This window comes from Littorina saxatilis, linkage group LG16 (assembly GCF_037325665.1).
Source record: "Littorina saxatilis isolate snail1 linkage group LG16, US_GU_Lsax_2.0, whole genome shotgun sequence".
Classification (NCBI taxonomy): domain Eukaryota; kingdom Metazoa; phylum Mollusca; class Gastropoda; order Littorinimorpha; family Littorinidae; genus Littorina; species Littorina saxatilis.
In genome coordinates this window covers 10010491-10019605 of record NC_090260.1, presented here as the reverse complement: position 1 = coordinate 10019605, position 9115 = coordinate 10010491, and the positions used below count along the sequence as shown (strand labels likewise).

The following is a 9115-nucleotide window of genomic DNA, read 5'->3' as shown; positions in this document are numbered from 1 at the left end:
TCTCTCTCTCTCTCTCTCTCTCTCTCTCTCTCTCTCTCTCTCTCTCTCTCTCTCTCTCCTGATCAATCCCTCTTCCCTTCTATTTTTCGGAGGTAAACATACTGTATTCATGTTTATACATCTAACCATACTAGTTTTAAAGTTTCATTATATTGTTATAGAATATGTATGTTTGCAAATGTTGACCATCGCAGGAAGAGCGCTCAGCATACGATGAAAACCCAAGGCAGCGAGGAACAGTGGGTCTTTTGGCAATCTTGCCAACTCCCGATGAGTGGAGGCATCACGGTTTATCTCAGTCAAGACGTCATTACTTTTAAACGCCAATCTCAAGCAAGCAATGAAGGTACGAAAATATAAGATATTTGGTGGCTTCTTATCAGACCAGCTTTTTTTGTCGATCCGAGGGAAGCATATTGTCTTCTGTTTCATCTTTATCGACCGAGGCCGAACGCCTGTTTGGTGTAAGAATTATGCAAATTGTCGTCTTTAATGTTGGGTAAAAAAAACACCAATTCGATTAATTGTGAAAGCATTCTTTATTGACTGGGTGACGTAATTTGTACCAAAAATATCTGGTTAAGAGCGGAAGATAATACTTTTAATGACATAGTGTAGAACCCAGAAGCATACACGATAAAACAAACGTCTTTTTCTCTCTCTCTCTCTCTCTCTCTCTCGTTTTTGTTTGGGGGGGGGGGGGGAGAGAGAGAGTCTTGCATAATCCATGAAAGGTGTAGTTTCCGCCAATATTTTGGAACTTTTTGAATATTTGACTTGAAACCGATTATTTGGTTTCATAAATGTGTTTTTTTTTATTTACTCGCTTTATTCAATAATGACATTATTCTTCAGCAGATCCAAACAGCATTGAGGAAAAACCGGCACTTGCGCTTATTGAAATCGTAAGTCGATGTGTTTTTCTTTGTTTTGATGAAGTATGCGATTCAATGGCTGGCCTGCTAGGTTTGAGCTCCTTATAATACAAGTAACTAATTGAGAAGACTATAAACTTAAGTCTTCCACTTTTGAACACAACTGGATATAGATAACGCAACAGGTAACACATGGTAAACACTAGAGTTCATTTTGACATGGGATAAGAACAAAGCATCCTTCTCCTGGGTCCCACTTCTGTAGCAATCAGTCTGGATGTTTCCTGTGCAGAGTGATATTTTTGAAGTATTAATTTCACAAATTAATTGATATAGGTGTGACCTAAGACACTAGTTCACGTAGGCCTATACATTTTCTCTCTGCACATAAAACAGAAAGAGACAATGTCAGCTTCACGCCCTCACGGGTAAGCCATTAAGAGCATGTGAGACGGGAAACCCCGACTTTGTATACAACATTTAAAAAAAACATGGAATGGGGGGGGGGGGGGAGTTGTAGACAGCTGGCTACCGGCTGCCAGAGGAGACCTGAAATGGGCTTGGGACCGGGTTGGGTCGTCTTGGGTCAGTACTGTAATGGTTAATTTGTGCTCTGTTGGCTGATCGGACACCGGGGCTTAATATGTTTGCCAGTCTGCCGATTTTTTTATAATCTGTTTAGTCTAAGTGGCATGCCCTTATCCCGTGTAAAAGGATCAATATATCTGTAGTTATATACTTACTTCGTTTTGTTTGTTTGCACAAGAACAAATACATAATTATAGGTATTTCATGCAGATGAAACTGACCGTTAACCACTTTTTGAATGTGCCTTACAATAAGCATCTCGCACATCTTTAGTGTCTCCTTTTTCATGTAACAAGTATGCTTTTAGTGACTTTCACTACACAACTATATGATACTTTAGGGGTGATCTTACTCAACGATGGGTATTTGTACATTTTTACAGACGGCAAATGTAACGTAGGTTACACAGTGCAGTCAAGGGGAGGTCATCAAGAATTCAGCTTGTTGTGTCACGGCTAAGGAATTAGCACGACTACCTTTACCTAAACACGAGTTATCTTTAAAGAAGAGACACTATGCATCATTTGTTGTTGTTGTTATTATTGTTGTAGTTTAGGTTGTTGTTGTCGGTGGTGGTGTTGTAGTTGTTGCTGTTGTTGTTGTTGTTGTTGTTGTTGTTGTTGTTGTTTTGTAGACGGGAAACATACTAAAAACAAAAAAGTAAAACTATTGACTTGCTAACATTTTTTTAACGAGACACTACACCACGATGATGATAATGATGATGATGATGATGATGATGATGATGATGATGATGATGATGATGATGATGATGATCGATGGGATGATGATGATGATGATGATGATGATGATGATGATGATGATGATGATGATGATGATGATGATGATGATCGATGGGATGATGATGATGATGATGATGATGATGATATGAGTCCAGTCTAGTTAACTAGTTGGTTGGTTATTCAGTCAGTTAGTTTTGGGCTAGAAAGGGGTGCTTTCTTTCATCCCTCCGAAAACACGGTCTTAAATAATGTTAGATATGATTATACCTGCAATTTTTCGTTCTGTTACAGACCTGCAACAAGCATCCAAGTTCTCTGACACCAGAAAGCGACAGTGATTTTGACGTTGTGGCTTTCAAACGCGATTTTCAAAAGATCACACAACAAATGAACTCAGCTTTACCGTCGAATTCAACGAGCTGGGCGGCAGAGATAAAGGAGAGACTGTGTGTAACTGGCGGAGACGAAGAAACACAGTTTCCGAGCCGAATGCGACAAAACTCGACATGGCCTTTAGCACATGATAAACAAACGGAAAGACACAGTGGGGAAGTGTTGACCACAGCCCACCTTAAGGGACTACAATCGGTAGAAGATAAGATGCAGGAACTGAATAAAGAGGTAGAAAGACTACTGACCAGTCAAAATGACGATGTTTTAAGATATGTGTTCGAGGGAGAACAAGTCCGTTCCACTGCTCAACCTGCGTTAGGAATGCGACTGCCAAACGATTGCGACATTGGTCAGGTAAAAATGTCTTTCAACATTCTCACAGATGTAGCAGTTATCACATTACTGGTCACGGGCATTTTGTTGAGCCTGCAGGTGTCATTTATTCAAATCCCTCTCACCCAATGTCAGATAGGCAATAAAAGAAAAAAGAAAAACAAGTAAAACAAGATTAGTTACAGGAACGTTTAATCTTGGACAAAATGAAACATTCACTTGTACGTGTACCCCCTGGTTTTTGAAGTTGGCAGACAAACAAATTATAATAACGAGTTAATGAACATCACAGGAACATAGCTCAGGTAGGTTGGTCCAATTGTTTAATTTGTGCATGATGTACTGTGCCTGTGTTTTGATTTTATTGTGTATGTTTTCAATAGCTTACGTGAAATGACTGCTTTAAGATTATTGTGTAGAAGTTTTCCTCAATTACGTTATTGAAGATATTTTTACTTGAAATAGCTCTTAAATACACGGGATGTGGAAGGAAGAGTACTCAGAATGACAAAAACAGGAACATCGTTTCTTCGATGGCGAGACTTGTGATTTCTGATTTCAACAGTAGGATGTTTCTTTGCAGCTGGCCGTCAGTCTCTCTATGTCCAGGAATGAAACGCAACGTCCATCGTCGGTCTATCTGCCTTGGAACGCGCGGGAACATCTGCACGAAGATCGGTTTGGAAGCGCTAGGCCTCTGAAGTCTTGGACAGGACAGGTAGGTTCAAGGCTGCTTACGGAGACAGAGCGGACTTTATTTATCAAGATTTTAAAGGTTCAAGTCACACTTCAGATCGAAGGACGCAAGGAAGTTTAAATTTAAAGTGGGATTATGATTATAATGTGTTTCTCCTGTCGATGTTGATAAATTTAAAAGCTGTTTTATGGAATTATTTTATGCCATCATTTGAAGTGAGCTTTCTGAGGAAAAAAAATCTATCTTGGTTGGGTCGGCTTTTTGCTGGAAACTTTGACGTTTGTAGTTAAAGGAATAGTCCTTCCATGATGGATCAATCTGATCTGACCAGGCTTTTGCATTGAATAAGACTACTTGGACACTTGGACACCCACCACAAATCAACACCCTGGGTGCTTTCCGTGCACAGGTGGGAATTTTTTTTTGGATTCATTTCTTAAGGCTGGAGTATACTATTGAGGCCCAATTTCAAAGTGATTGGGTAGTTTTTAAAGTTACTTTTTCTGTTAGTTCAATGTTTGCTTTATCAGAAAAAAAAAGAAAAATGCTTGTCGTGCAAAATGTTAAGATAATGACTGAAGTTTGAGCATATGTATCAGATTTTTTCAGGCAAACACTACTGAAGAAATTGTAATATTGTATTGTAAAAATGTAAACAAAATAACAATCAGATGATCACAAACTGAAGAAGAGAAATAAGGAAGCAAAATAGAACATCAACCATAGTGATTTTACTGGTGAATTCGAAAAAACACCTTTTTTATCCATTTTTGAAGCTCAATTTGAAGCATGGAACACAGAAAAACACAGATTAAAAGTGTTAAAGTGATTACATTGCTCAGAAATAGTGTTAGAGATACCAAGTTGAGTTATTTCTCTTCACCAATTTTAAAAGAAATACACCTCTTGTCGCGCAAAATCTTGAACTGTGATGGGATGGTCTTATGCCATGTAACGAACCTGGGCAGGTCTGAAAAGGACTGTGCATGTAAGGAGAACCAATGAAATGTGTCAGCCAAAGAGGTTCACAAAGTGCTGAAAATGCGATATTTCAACCGGTTTTATATCTGGCATCAAAGGGCCATTTCCAATGATTTCATTTGGTATTGACGGAGTGTGATGATTCTTGGTTTACTTACAGGCTTTGATTCTCTCAGCTGAACTGCGTACTGCTAGATCACATTCAGACTATATCGCGTATACGTTCTCTGGGTATTTTTTCAGTTTTCTTGTATAGGCGTTTTACACGTAGATGTCATGTTACGCACGGTCTCTTCGCTGTCCGGCAATTCATATAAAGTAGTTTAACCCTCTTACTGTTGCTTCCAAACAGGATTTACAGTACATCAAGAATCCCCTGAGTTACAAGAGAATATTGCAACTTCTGAAGCTTGAGGAAAAAGTCTTAATAGCTCGACCACAGACGGAACAGGTATTGTGACGACAGCTGTGACTTTGAGAGAAAGAAGGATTATTAAGTAATATATGCAATGTATATTCAATTATTAAAGAAGCAAAAAGCAACCAACAAAAACACACACACACACACAACTGAAGTTATTGAAAGGTTTAATAAAAGACAAACCAATCGGGTCACATTTTAGAGATACTTTACTTTTGTGTAAACCATTTTGTGAATCAACGTAAGTCTGTTCAAGCTAGATTAGTACGGTTTCAGAGCATTCTGGTAACGGACAAAATGTACAGCTTGGCTGGGTCATGTCAGTGCGGAGTGGAAATATGTCCAGTTGCTGATTTCATTTTGTAACTGACATCTGTGTTAATCTGGGAAATTAATTCAGCAAAAGGAAATTCCAGATTGTTGCACAGATAGCAGGTTCACTGTTGATTTCGGTTACCATGTACCCCTTCAAGTAGACCATCCAAGGATGATAATTATAAAAAATAATGATAAAGAAGACTTTTGAATCACTTATGTGTGTGTTTGTGGGTGTGTGGGTGTGTGTGGATGTATATCCGTGCCTTTGTGTGTGATTGTGTGTACAGGGTGACCCAAAATGAGTGCAACCCATACAAGTAATCACAACTGCTACAAATGTAAATGGATTGAGTTTATTTTTAACACACATCAACGTAAGATGATAACAATTAAGTTCTAAAAGTTGGAATCATTTCGGTTGGGTGGTCCACATGTTAGCGACGTTGAAGGATATGTTCCAAATGTCCACCGCGTTGACGGAGACACTCCTGAATGCGCCGTGCAAAATTGTCCACCAGACCTTAACCCCCCCCCCCCCCCGATTTCTATTTGTGGGGTTATTTGAAAGACCACGTCTATGAGGACAACTCCCAGACAATCATGGACTTGAAAGCTGCAATAACAACAAAGATCATGAGGATTCCAGGGGCGGAGTGTGCCCGCGTGGTGGACAATTTTGCACGGCGCATTCAACGCGGTGGACATTTGGAGCATATCCGTCAACGTCGCTAACATGTGGACCACCCAACCGAAATGACTCCAACTTTCAGAACTTAATTGTTATCATCTTACGTTGATGTTTGTTAAACATAAACTCAATCCATTCACATTTGTAGCAGTTGTGAGTACTTTTATGGGTTGCACTCATTTTGGGTCACCCTGTATGTATGTGTGTGAGTCAATATCTCAATGTTTGTCTACTTGATACGGGTTTAAACTTATCAATTTGCCTATGTTCACAGATTCAATCGTCCGTGACTGCAAACAAGAGTGGTGTTCGTCCACACAGAGCATTGAACAGGAGATCTCAAAACATTACAGGTGGAAGGCCCTGCAGAAGAACAGAAATGGTGCTGCGAAAAATCAAAGATTATACCGGCCGAGATGGCGTGCGCAATGTCAGACGCACACACTTCAAAAAAGCATGAAGAAAGACGAGTTTAGCATGTACCTAGAGGTCGCCAGACGTGAATATTAAACACCGAAACAATGCTTTAATGCGAATTATGGCGTTGTGATGACTTTTGTGCTAAAGACCTTTGATTTAGCAGGTTCTACAGAAAGAATTGACAACCCCAATGAAACAGAGATTCTGATCCTTAGTTTACTGAACCTTTATTACTGATAGGAACCGCCAACGTATTGCCACAGTGACACATATAGTAGTTATTTCTGTTTGTTTTTTCGTTACGGGTATGCCCGTATCAGTGTCACACAGTATGCCGGACATGTATGTTCATGATGGTTTGGGGTGTTTTAGGATTGTTTGAATCAGTTTAACACAATTATCACCATTCAAAAACGGCGGTATTAGAGAGATTACGTGCACAGTGTCAGTTAGTGGTAATGGTGGCTTTTAACTTAAAGGATAATCCATGTAGCTCTACGCGCGTTCCGCTTGCCGTGTAACGAAACCGACAACGGAGTCTTGGCCTTTGCGTTTTGTTTCACTTTCGTTAACGTAACGGGAGTGAAGACAACCGTTGCAATAACTCGAAAGAATTATCGTCACATGTCTGGACTCTTCAGTTGGAAAAAGAAGAAAAGTCATACACGGAGCAGACGACACAGCCAAAAACAAGAACAAAAAACCCCGATTATTGCAATGTTGTTTGTGTTGATAAATCGTTTCTTTGATACATTTGAACCAAACAAGTGTTGAATAGGCGCATGCGGAACGTTCGACGTGTACAGAATTTTCAGAAAGTTGAATGCGCTAGAAGAAAGGTGTTTGTGTGCATCTGTCTCTGTCTGCAGATTCACTCATTCCGATTCATTTCTTCGGCTGAGAATTTCATGCATAAACCCTGGAATAAATCACACATGAAACTCATTAAGTTGTTCAGGAACATACTAGTTATAAAGAATCGTGTGAATAAACAAGCGTTTGTTGAGTTTCCACACACATTTCAGGGCTCGTTATTTCTGTCCATTGAACCACAGCTCGTTAGCAGATCAAAGGAAGCAGAAGTAAACTCCGCACAAAACGCTGACGTAACCACAGAAAAACGTAACGATAACCACAACTATTAACACTGTACAGTGTTGTTGTTGTTGTTGTTGTTGTTGTTGTTGTTGTTGTTGTTGTTGTTCTGTCTCAATGTTCGTGTTCAATGCTATTACATTCATACTTTAAATAATATTTTATGTGTGTGTGTGTGTGTTTCATATGTTAAGGTGAGATATGGGATCTGCCTTAAAGTGTTGGTTCTCCCGCTGCTGGCGACTTCAGCCACAGTTTTTTTTTCCCCACTAACCACTCCACCCGGGTCAGCTGACACCTCCAATAACTACTCCCGCCCTCACTTGGCCTGCACCTCACCCCTCCCCTGCTAGGAACATCTGCCGGTTCAAACTGCCTAACCGCTACCCACACCCCTCCCTCCTCTCCCTCTCCGCGGCCTTAATATCCCCCTTCCCCTCCTTTAATTGTTCCTCACTGACGATTCCCTGTGACTTCCCAACTCGCCCTTTCCTATCTCGCCTCCTTCCATTTACCAAATGCAAATCACTATCTGAACTGTGTGCTACTGACCGGAATGGTTATTGTGATAAATTGGAAACAAAATAGCATGGATCTGACCAGACCTGTAAGAGACGGATGTACTGCTGTCCACGATCGCCTATTAAATTAAGGAATGAAAAGAAGATGCAATTAAGATAACTGACCAAGAACAAATTAATGACAGTTTAAAAAAAAAAGACTAGGGATGCAACTTTAGTTGGACTACTTCTGAAGCTGAAGCATAAAGATCAAATTAAACAGCACATGAACATATTCTAGGATTAGGATATGTGCCGACCACCCCCCCCCCCCCCCTCCTCTCAAAACGATAAGCAGTTATTTTCAGCATTAGTTTCTGTCATTTTAAGTGCAGTTGTTCCTTTCATTAGAAAATACAAACTAAAATGTGAATTGCTTCTGATGATTTATGACTGGAAATATGATGGATATAACGCCTGTATTTCATTGGTATGCAACTTTCATAATTGTGCTTGATTTAAAGCGACATATGCCTCAAAACAAAATGATTTAAAATATACAAACAAGAAAGCGAAGAAAAATCTAATATAGGCAGCTTTTTATACAGAATTTGACCTCAACTAAGATTTTATTTTTTTTATTTGAAAGACTTGTATTTGGCCCAGTAGCTTTTGATTAGGGTATATGTTCATTCTGGGAAGTGGTCTAGCCAGTATCTAGAAACGTTAAGGTACAGTATGTGTGCGTGTTTGCTTGTGTTTTTGTGTGAGTGTTTGCTTGTGTTTTTGTGTGAGTGTTTGCTTGTGTTTTTGTGTGAGTGTTTGCTTGTGTTTTTGTGTGAGTGTTTGCTTGTGTTTTTGCCAAGAGTAGGTCAACTCTCAATTAAACTTGATCACTAATTCACTTCTCAACAATTGATTTGTTTTTGATTCTTGTTTTGTATAGATGTTACTGTACAATTGCTGCAGCCTGCCTGAAATAGCCAACATTTCGTAATTATTTGAAAAGTCCAAGAAGTCTGTTTCTTTCTGCTGTTGTTTTAATAAACACTTTCATTCTGCA

The 9115-nt window shown here is 39.5% G+C and overlaps 1 long non-coding RNA gene across 1 annotated transcript; it reads left to right on the top strand.

The window, feature by feature from the left end:
• The first annotated feature begins 2479 nt into the window (after positions 1–2479).
• LOC138950349 (uncharacterized) lies at positions 2480–9115 on the top strand. Its single transcript, XR_011450618.1, has 4 exons — positions 2480–2953; positions 3516–3650; positions 4963–5061; positions 6312–9115. It is a non-coding gene; the product is annotated as an uncharacterized lncRNA (long non-coding RNA).